The following is a 10,734-nucleotide window of genomic DNA, read 5'->3' as shown; positions in this document are numbered from 1 at the left end:
ACGTGACCTCTCATCAGAATCACCTGGAGAGCTTTTAAAATACAGATTTCTGGTCCTCATCCCCTGAGATGTTCTGGGAAGAGGATCTAGAAGATTAAGGCCTCCAGATAGTTTTGATGCCTAGCCAGATTTGGAAACCAGTGATCTGGTCAAGCCTCCCTGAATTCTGGATGCATAAACTGAGGCACAGAAGGTTAAGTGAGAGCTCAAGGTTGGCAGAGCAGCATCAGAACCCAGTGCTCCTGATGTCCCGTCTTCAGTGCATCTATATTAAACTATAGAAGTGCAGACGGTATTTTCAGCTGCCTATTTGATATCTTAAGTGACCTTTTATAGTTATAGGAAGCAGTGGAATAGTGAAGGGAAAAATAACTAATTGAAACCAAAAACGCAAAGGACTGTTGTGAGAACCTGGTGAAATGATAGGTTACTGCTTCATAAACCATGAAGTGGTATACCAATATACATATACAGAGTAGATGCAGGGGAGTAAAACTGTCATATGAAAAAAGTTTTTAAGTAAATAAAAGTAAAATTAAAATGCTCTAAAAGAACTTGATGGTGCATTAAAAGTGCTTCAAACTTTTTCCATCTCAGTTAGAGAGGAATAGTCTGCAGGTGAGCAGGACAGTCTACAGGTGCTTTGTGTCTGTGGTTTGTGTTGTTCTCTAGGAACTGTGGACCAAACAATGAGACTTGAGTTCAAGGTCTTCTGCGTATTTGCTGCTTGAGCACTCTGAATCCCAATTCTACCCCTTATCAAATGAAGTGATTAAAGAAGATAAAAGTTTTGTTCTGGCTTTAATCTTTTGTGATGTTTTTTTCTTTCTGCTGACTTTGCAAATCTCTTTACCATCTTGATTTCTCATGTTTTCTAATTCTGCTTTGAGACTTTCCCCATTTTCATGTCATTTCCTATTATTTCTAGTTTTTAATCCAAGAAATAGTTATTAAACATCTTTTAAAATATGGGCTTCCCTGGTGGTGCCGTGGTTGAGAGTCCGCCTGCCGATGCAGGGGACGTAGGTTCGTGCCCCGGTCCGGGAAGATCCCACATGCCGTGGAGCGGCTGGGCCCGTGAGCCATGGCCACTGAGCCTGCGCGTCCGGAGGCTGTGCTCCGCAACGGGAGAGGCCACAGCAGTGAGAGGCCCGCGTACTGCAAAAAAAAAAAAAAAAAGTATTAAAATATGTTACTCTGCTAAGTATCTGGGATATAAAAATGAAGAGCATGGTGTTCCTGACCTTAAAAGAACTCAAATTCTGCAAGGAAGAGAGCCGTCTAATAACCACATTCTGATAAAATGTGATAAGAGCTACAGTGGTGACATATGTAAAGTATCATGCAAGCATATGGGAGGAAATGATGAATTCTTCCATGGCGATGGAATACACATGGGGATGTTGTCAAAGGTTTACAGAGGTAGGATGATTGGAGTGGATGTATAGAATGAGAGGTATTGGGAGGAGTACTCCAGGTGAAGTATGGATAAAAGTGTGAAAGTGCCTGGTGTGTTCTGGGAATAACTACTAAATCTAGAGTGGGGACTGCAGTTTGGTATAGAGTGTGGGGTACTTGGGTTAGAGAAGGAAACTTAAAAGGAAGACTCAGATGAGAAAAACATGATAAGTTACCGATTTGAGGAAGATTGCTGTGACAGCAATGTGGTTGTGTTGAAATGGGATAGAATGGAGAGGGGAACCAGTCACTGGGGCTTGTAAATAGTTATGGCTGTAGATGAAGACATCAGAAGCTAGACATTGACATCAGGGTTAGAGAGGAAGGCGGTTGTAAGAGAGACGAGCAGAGAGACTTCAACAAGTTCCTTCCTGAAATTAATTTAGCGCATCCATTAACAACAAAGAAGCAAAGCTACTTGCATGTAGTCTTAGGATTTTTTCCTTTCTCTTTCTTCTCACCTCCCGTCCTCCTTTGGTTTTACTTTATTTCAAGCCTTTCCCTTTTTCAGAGAGAGAAAATTAATGTCAGTTTCTAAAGGGTCATTCACTTCGCAAGGCCCTGTGCCATCTGGTTCCCCTTTATCTCTTTCCATTTCTCACTCCTCTTCAACCATGCTGGCTCCATTGCTCCTGCTCAAATGTGCTAAACACTCCCCCTCTAAGGGACTATGCATTTGTTCTTTCTTCTTCCTAAAATGCCCTTCTGCCATGTATCTACATGGCTCAGCTTTCACTTTATTCAAGCTGACCTCAGGGTAATGGAGGTGTAAATCCCCTCCCCCGCTAGGATCTGACTGGCTAGCCATTCTCGCTCTTCCTCAATTAATCTCAGAGCCTTTTATTCTACGTTGGGGTTTGAATGCCTCTCTAGAGGAAAGGCTTTTCTACACTCAAATGGATTCCCAGGGGCTTTTTCTAAAGGAGCAAAAGGGGCCTGGGGAGGGTGTCTGAAGGTGAAGGTAGCAATAGATAGCTTCTTCTTCCCCTTTGTAAACAGTATTTTTGTATGCCATCCTCACATCTCAGGCATTATACATGGAAGTCCCCACATGTAGGGGATGGGAGGATTTCTGTTCCTCTCCAGAGTGGATAAGGGTGAGAGAAAGGTGTGTATTTATCGAAAATTAAATTTAATAACAAGTTTCTATGAAAAATCAAAGCTTTCCCTCTGTGCTCCTCCTTCTGTCCCCTGAACTGTTGTGTTTCCCTTTATACACTGACTCTACCTGACCTCTTGTATGTATATATTGTTTGTTGTCTGTTCCCACCCATTATAGAATATGAGCTTCCAAGATACAAGGTCTTTTTTTTTGATCAGGCATAGATTTCTTACTTTAGTTCAACCAGTACAGTCAGCACCAATACAAAACCACAATCATGTTTACAAGGCAAAAATTGTACAATAGCTCTGTATACTAAAATATTATCGATAATGCAGTTTGAGAATCAAAATATCAGCTGGCTGATTTTGCTTTTATGATGCATACTGGTATCTTTTTCTAGCATTATAATGCCACTTAAAAAAATTTACCATTCTTTCAATATATTTTCATTCCTAGCACACATAATTAGTTGGAAAATTCATTTAATTGGCAGTAAGGTGGGAATTTAGTCCAAAGTGCAAAGACCCATTTTGATGAGCTGTGTGATCATAAAACATGCAGTGGTGAACTTTCAATTCATAAACAATTACTATTGTTCAGTAAAGATTATTATTGTAGTGGGCATAATCATGAGAACTTACTTTCACTTGATTATAAGCAGTTCTCACCATCAGATTGCTTATGGCATGCAAGAGGTCCAATAACTCTGCCAAGGGTGTGGCAACTGCTCACCAGTATGATCAGCCCACACATTAATGGCTGCCTTGATTACGCTTCAACACAAACTTAACACACTTCTGGAAAACCTGCCTCAACAGAGTCTCTAACACCTTCCTCACTAGCTAACCAGACATGGGTCATCATCGCTTGGCTTGACTTCTCCTGCCAGCAGCAAATTCATCACGACCTTTGTCAAATAGCTGCATGTTCCTCTTTTTCCCAGGGGGCGAGTACTGTAAAAGGAAGTCATGTCATCTTGTTTTTCAGCTTCTTTTAGTAGACTCTCATCTTTTTGAAATTCATGAAATGCTTCTTTCACCGGTTTGTCTAGATCTACTTTGTCTTGAAATTCTAGCTCAGGGTTTCTTTCCAGTACAATGGATACAACCATTAGTAACTCCACAACTATCTGTCTGTATTTTGGCTGGTCAATATTTCCCAACATGTCTTCAACAAGGAAAGAGAAATTCATCTCATACATGGTCATATCTGACAGGGTTGGTTGCTGGGGCAAATGCCTTCCGGCTACAATGATTCCATTGGGTGTGTGCTCCAGGATCTGCCACACTCAGTCATAGAACTCAGGGGGAGTTCTATTCAAAGACCCATCGATCTGACACCTGTTCAGCCAACATCTTCCATTCCGTTGAGGCTGCAGAATACCCAAGAGAAGCTGTTTCACTTCACTAGGTGACATCTGATATAAGTCTCTGGCTGGCTTGTTTCCGCCACGGATCTGTAGTTCATACCCCATAGCATGGATTATCCACCCAATTCGTATTTTCAGCATGCCACGGGATAACTCCGGGTTATTGGAGATGATCCAGCCAATGTGAATGACCAGTTCTTGCTGAATGACCGACTCCCTCTCATCATGGGTATTACACTTGTAATAGATGATGTTCTTAATCACTCTTGGAGACAAAGGATTAGAGATAACCTCTTCTTCATGTCCAAAGGCACCCAGAGTTACCTGTTTGCCCTGCACTAAAACATTAGTAATGGATGGGGCCAGGCTGTCCACTAGTTTACTTAAAAGACTTGTTGTATGGCGCACCACCAACCAACGTTTTTTGCTGCCAGCTCTTCTATAGACTCTCTCATTGTGATCAGAGACGGTACCTTCCTTTGTGATGAAGTTGGGCCCTTCTCTTTTGAGCAGTGTACCCAGCAGGATGGCTTGGCTAGCCAGACAACTACAGTCATTCAGTTTTTGAAGAATTTCACGGGTGGGTTTGTTTTTCCATTCAGTAATGGTGACATCTGGCTGCTGTTCTTGTTCAGGAGCATTGGAGGTGCTGCTTTGTCGTTTGACTTTTGAATGTTCGGGAACTTCTAGTTCCTCAGAACTCTTAAATTCTGGAAGCTCTTCTGTGTCACTGATTCGTAAGAAGTCAAGTTGTTCTACCACAGCTCCAGATATTAGTGTCTGTAGACGATCAACGTGAACTTTGACTCCTCCAACCACTCCTTTCTTAAAAGCTGCCAGCATATCTAATAAGGGATTGAGTCGGCTACCTCTTATATTGTCTTGCCGGATGAGAACAAGGAAAAGTGGATGTCCATGCATTTTCCAGTATTGCTTAATAAACTGTAGTGCATTCTTTATGTCATCTATCAGAAGTAAAACATCTTGAGACATGTAGAAATCACTTAGGTCAAAGATGATAGGGTAACAAACCACAGTCTTTCCTAGAATGCGATAAACCTTTGATGTACCGTGGCAGCCAATGGGCCTATCTGGCCTTCCGCAGAGTCCTGATTTTTCATTGATCCCCAGATGGAGATAAGCTTTCACAAGCTCCTGCTGGGCCCAGATCTGAATGGGTTCTACCTGTTGAGGAGTTTGAGTCTGAATACCATATGTGTTGAGGAAAACTTGAAGGCGTTGGCTTTCTGCTATGAGCGCTACATAAACAACCAAATCATTTTCCAGTGGGCCCTGATTGGAAAACCTCATGCTCACATTACGTTGATTGTGTAGTGGGACATAACGCTGAACAGGATCAACGTCTTCAGGACTAATTAATTCATCAGCCAGGAGTTTTGCGATGACATAAAGGGCTTGTCCCCAGAGAAACAGTTTTCCATCGCGGCCACAGTTGCTAGGAAATCGCTTCTGACTACCAGGGTTTCTTTTTTCATATTCTACAAGATCAGCTGGCACAAAGTAGTACTGTGGTATGACAGGATAACCTGAGAGGCTTGTCTGCTCACCCCCCGGGGAAGGGTGGGGGCTGGGAGCTGAGGCTCGGGCTTCAGAGGTCAGATCCCAGGGAAAGGACTCGGAACAAGGTCTTTATCCCCAGCTCCTAGAGTACTGTGTGGTTCATAGTAGGCATTCAATAAATATTTTTTAAAGAATATCTATGCAGGCTGGATTTAATTAAGGACCTGATTAGAGTATTTATTTGTACTCATTTATTTTTATATGACGGTAATATTAAGATCGCTTCCTGGAATCCCAGGAATGAGATAGTAGGTTTTGTCTTCTTGGCTGCTTGATTTTTTTTGTCGTTGTTGTTCTTGCTTTCTTCATTCTTTAAATGCATATATGCACATAGATCAGAAAGATAATATTGGGTTGGCCAAAAAGTTCCTTTGGTTAATGAATACCCAAAGTTCTTGGTGAAAATGAAACACATGTCTTTTATTTTTACTTAAAACCGAATGAACTTTCTGGCCAACCCAATACACCTCGAAATATTTATTAACTGAAATATTTATTAACCGGTTGCTAGTTTTGCTTAAACTACAAAGTCTGAATGTGTGTGTGTGTGTTTGTGGGTGTGTTGGTAGATGGGAAGAAGAGAGCGGCATACTGGGAATAGGTGTTTCTAAAGAAATTGCAGTGTCGATCAAGAATTTATGGACATATAAATGAAAAAGGCCTATAAAAGCACCTGTTAATTTTTCATTCAACAATCATTTTTGAGCAAGAATGCAAGGCCTTAGCAGGGGGGTGAGTGGTGCACAGAATCCCTTATGTTAAAGGATTTACAGTATAGTGAGAGACACAGGCTTATATACCCTGAGCTATGCTACAAGACTGAGGGTACTAAGACCTGCAACAGGAAAGCAAAGTGCTCACAGAGGAAGCCGAATAGAGACTTAAGTACAAACTAACAGAGGTGACTATATGACTATGTCACTTATTAGCTAAGGGATGCCAATAGTTAAGTGACAAGAGCGTTTAAGGTTCATTAGGGAAGGCTTCAGAGGAGAAAGGAGGAAAGTCCGGCGCCCACTTCATACATAGGGGAGAGTGACTACTTCCTGTGTGCCCTACTTCCTGACAGAAAGATGCTTCTCTTTCCAAGGCTGCCTCTTGTCAAATGAGGAGTAACCCTAGAGGATACGCAAATGGCTCTCTAAGTTCTCTAAACTCTTTACAAGTTTCCTTGTACGTGAATACTGGAGGAAAGAGGTACTAGGTTAGGATATTTGTCTTCTAGAGAAGTAAACTAACAACCTGGCTAACTGTCTTATGGTATGGGGAACTTGCTGGGCAATTTTAACATTGTCAGCCAGTGCCTGGGAAGGAAGTCATGTGGGCCCTGACTCCCTTTGAAGACAGGAAAGCCAGAGGAAGGACATGGGTTTGTTTTACTATTCCCTCACCCCTACCCCCAGCCCTCAGTGTGAGAAAAGGTTATCATTTCTTGGCTTTCAAGGTTTTCTCTCAGGAAAATCTTTTCCTTTGTTCTATTTATGCCACAGACCCAGACAAAAGCACTCCGTACCGCAATTCTGGAACAGTGACACTCTAGTCACAGTGCATGGGGAGCTGAGTGAGTCAGCCTGACAGGGACTGGCTTACATCCTAATTATAGAAAGAAAACAAGATTGTTTTAGATTTATTAAAAACTGGAAGGTGCTATTGCTGCACATGAACAGAAAATCCTCGCCTCCAGTAACCCTTGATCTTGTTTTAACATAGAAACAGAAAGTGAGCTGAACTATACACTTGCCTGTCTAGAGGAAAGAATGCTTCCTCTCCTTAGCCTCGAGCTTCAGTGAATTAGAGGAATGAGTGAGAAATGAGGGTGTGAAAAAGAGGCTGGACACAGTGGTGCTGCCCACTGAATTATTTTCCATCTGGAGGGAAGGCCGTTGCTTTCAGTATATTCTTCAAAGGAAAAAAAAAATGGTAGTGAGCTCAGTCAAATTTAAATATTACCTTGTAATATATTTAATACTAAGGAAATGGACTTGAGTCACAGCACTGAGGGCTTGGGCAAGGCTCAGTGCATTGGGATGATCTGATGCATTCTGTCCTGTGTTTATCTGAACATCTGCTGAGAGAAAAGAGACTGGAGCAGCATGTTAGTCCTGACAGTGGTAGAGGAGGGAGCAGGATAGCACGGGATGTGTGTGTGTGTGGTGGAGGCAGGCATATCCACATGTACAGAAGACAGTTTAGCAGGTAGACCAGTTAGAGCACCAGAAGCTAGGCAGAGGCAAGGAATGATTCCCCTGCAGACTTCAAAGGGAGCATGGGCCTGCTGGCATTCTGATTTTAGACTTCTAGCCTCCAGAACTGTGAGATAATGAAGTTCTGTTGTTTTAAACCTCCAAGTTTATGGTATTTTATTATAGCCTCCCTAGGAATTAATATACAGTCACTCAGCTGGTAAGTGACAGAAATAGAATTTGAAACCTAGTCTATAATCCATATCCCATGGCCATTTCTAGATGGAGACATTGGAATGTTAGGCTGAATTTCTGTAAATACGGCTTTCCTGACAGTTGAAGTATATAGGCAGTGACTGGTAATCACAGGAGTAGATACAGTCAGGTTGGAAGTGGGGCTGGCTAAATCTGAGCAAGTAAGGATGAAGTTAAGGTGTATAGTTGTTCAGTCTTGCCTAGTTCTGCTTCATCGCATCTAGCCCTAATCCTCAGTCTGACTACCTGCACAGGGGAATAACGAAAGCTAAGTCAGTCCAATGGGTTAGGAAGAAGAAAGCAGAGATTGTTTTAACTTCAGAGTTGGAGGGAAAGGGGAGACTAGTTGGATAACTCAGGGATTTCTAGGTCTGTTGTTGAGTTGCCAAGAGAAACTGTTATTTCCTTCTTTAGAGGTTCCTAAAATCACTCCTAAATTATTCACTGACTGCTAAATGTGTGTTGGGCACATTGGGGAGGTGACGACTGTAAAATAAATATAAGAGCCAATCCCAGTAATCAAGGCTGAAATCTGGGAACACAAAAATTAGTATATCTGAAAATATTAGAGACAGTAAAACTGTTCAGGTTCAACTATAAGTGTAATAGGAGTGCAGGAAGGGATGACAGAAAAAGATCCTCCTTTTATTTATTTTTTTCCAGCTTTATTGAGATATAATTGACATATAACATTCTGTATGTTTAAGGTATACAGTGTTTTGATTTGATACACCCATATATTGCAGAATGATTACCACCATACCATTAGCTAACGCCTGCATCACATCACATAATTACCACTTCTTTTTTGTGGTGAGAACAATTTAAAATCTACCCTGTTAGCAACTTCAAGTATATAATACAGTATTACTAACTATAATCACCATGTTGTACATTAGATCTCCAGAACTTATTCTTCCAGTCCATGAATATGGAATATCTTTCCATTTATTTGTGCCTTCTTCAGTTTCTTTCAGCAATGTCTTATAATCTTCAGTGCACAGATTTTTCACCTCCTTGTTGAACTTTATTCTTAAGTATTTATTCTTTTTGATGGTATTTGTAAATGGGATTGTTTTCTTAATTTCTTTTTCTGATAGTTCATAGAAACACAACTGCTTTTTTGTATACTGCTTTTGAGTCCTGCAAATTTACTGTATTTGTTTATTAGTTCTAGCAGGGTTTTTTTGTGTGTGTGGAGTCTTTAGGGTTTTCTACATATATAATACCATGTCATCTGCAAATGGATACAATTTTACTTCTTTTTCAATTTGGATGCTTTTAAAAAAATTGAAGTACAGTTGATTTATAATATTATATTAGTTTCAGATGTATAGCATAGTGATTCAGTATTTTTACAGATTATACTCCATTACTGATTTGTACCCTTTTAAATGTCAGTGTTTCCTAATACTCCATCTTCAGATCTTCTTTACCCTCTCTATGTACTCTATGGCTGATCTCATGATGTCAGCTACTGTCTGATTCCTCTGGAGTTGACTTTTATTCTGAATTTCAGATTTTATTTATAGCTATAACTGCAGTCTTCTCACAGAAGAATTTAGAATCAGCCCAGAATCACCATTTCCTGGGTAGAGGGAAGCAAAGTGATTGCTGTATCCCAGATCAAACATAAAATATAGTAATAGTTGCTAACATTTATTGAGAGGCCTTCCAATCATTTGCCTACTTGGCATCAGACCTATTTCCAGCCCTTCCCCTTTCCCAGATAACTATATTTTCTGGACTCCCTTACCAACTGGCTTCTAGCACATTTCAGAAAATAAGCACTGGCGGAAGGTTGGAGGACTGGAGACAGGGTATATCCTCATCTTTATGTTTCCAGTAGGATCTCCGGAAATGGCTATGTCTTTCTCATGGTTTCAGCTTCTTCCAGCTCTTAGGCACTGTTAAAACTACCTCCTCCCTTTGCTTTCCAGTCCTATGGGGTAGAGAGACTTCCTGTACTTGTTAATTTCTGGATTGCTTCATGTTCCCCTGTTTAATCTTTCAGCACATCCAACATACTTGAAAACAGATTCCCAGGGTTTGGCTTCTCTGCCTGGATCCTGGTTGTTCTGAGTACTTTACATATATTACCTTTCTAATCTATATAACAGTTCTATGAGGTAGACACTATTATTTCCCAATTTTAGAAATGAATAAACCAAGGTAAATAGAGACTAAATGGCTTGTTGAAAGTCCAACAGAAAGTGGTGGCCTGAGCCTAAACTCTTGAACACTAAATCATGTTGCCTCTCATTAAAACAGTCATTCACCTTTGACTTCAAGCATTTCTAACTGAAGAATTCTTCCCTGAGTTCTGAGCTCCAGGGTCATTGGCATCTTGCCAAATGTCTCTGGTGATGCTTCTATTTTTAGGAGAGCAAGTGGCCAAAGGACTGCTTATGTTATCCTCCATGAACCTCTAAGTTCTATTTTGCTTTCTCTAATTTATATGTTCCCCCCACCCCGCCCGCCATTTCTTCTACAGGCCTCCTACCAGGGTCACTCACTGGGTTGTCTTGATCCCATCACTCAGTGCACTCAGTGTATCCAGAGGTTGCCTCCTGCTTTAGTTTTGCTCCCTGCCTCATTTCTGCCCTTTGCCAATTCCATTGGTACGTAAGGACAGGTCAGAAATACATCACACAGGAACACACTGATGTTTTTTCTAACGATGAATTGAACGCTTCCCAGAAGAGCTTTACCATCTTTTTCAGCATAACTTTTTTATAAATACATACTGGCTTTCTACTTAGGATTCTATGAATATACTATCT

At 40.9% G+C, this 10,734-nt stretch overlaps 1 pseudogene; it reads right to left on the bottom strand.

Annotated features, from left to right (window-relative positions):
- Positions 1-3,401: 3,401 nt before the first annotated feature.
- On the bottom strand, positions 3,402-10,297 carry LOC112406775 (phosphorylase b kinase regulatory subunit beta pseudogene; annotated as a pseudogene).
- Between the last annotated feature and the right edge of the window lie 437 nt (positions 10,298-10,734).

Source organism: Neophocaena asiaeorientalis, unplaced genomic scaffold, assembly GCF_003031525.2.
Source record: "Neophocaena asiaeorientalis asiaeorientalis breed wild unplaced genomic scaffold, Neophocaena_asiaeorientalis_V1.1 scaffold93, whole genome shotgun sequence".
NCBI lineage: Eukaryota > Metazoa > Chordata > Mammalia > Artiodactyla > Phocoenidae > Neophocaena > Neophocaena asiaeorientalis.
The sequence above is the reverse complement of the archived record's forward strand: the minus strand, read 5'-3'. Positions and strand labels throughout refer to the sequence as shown.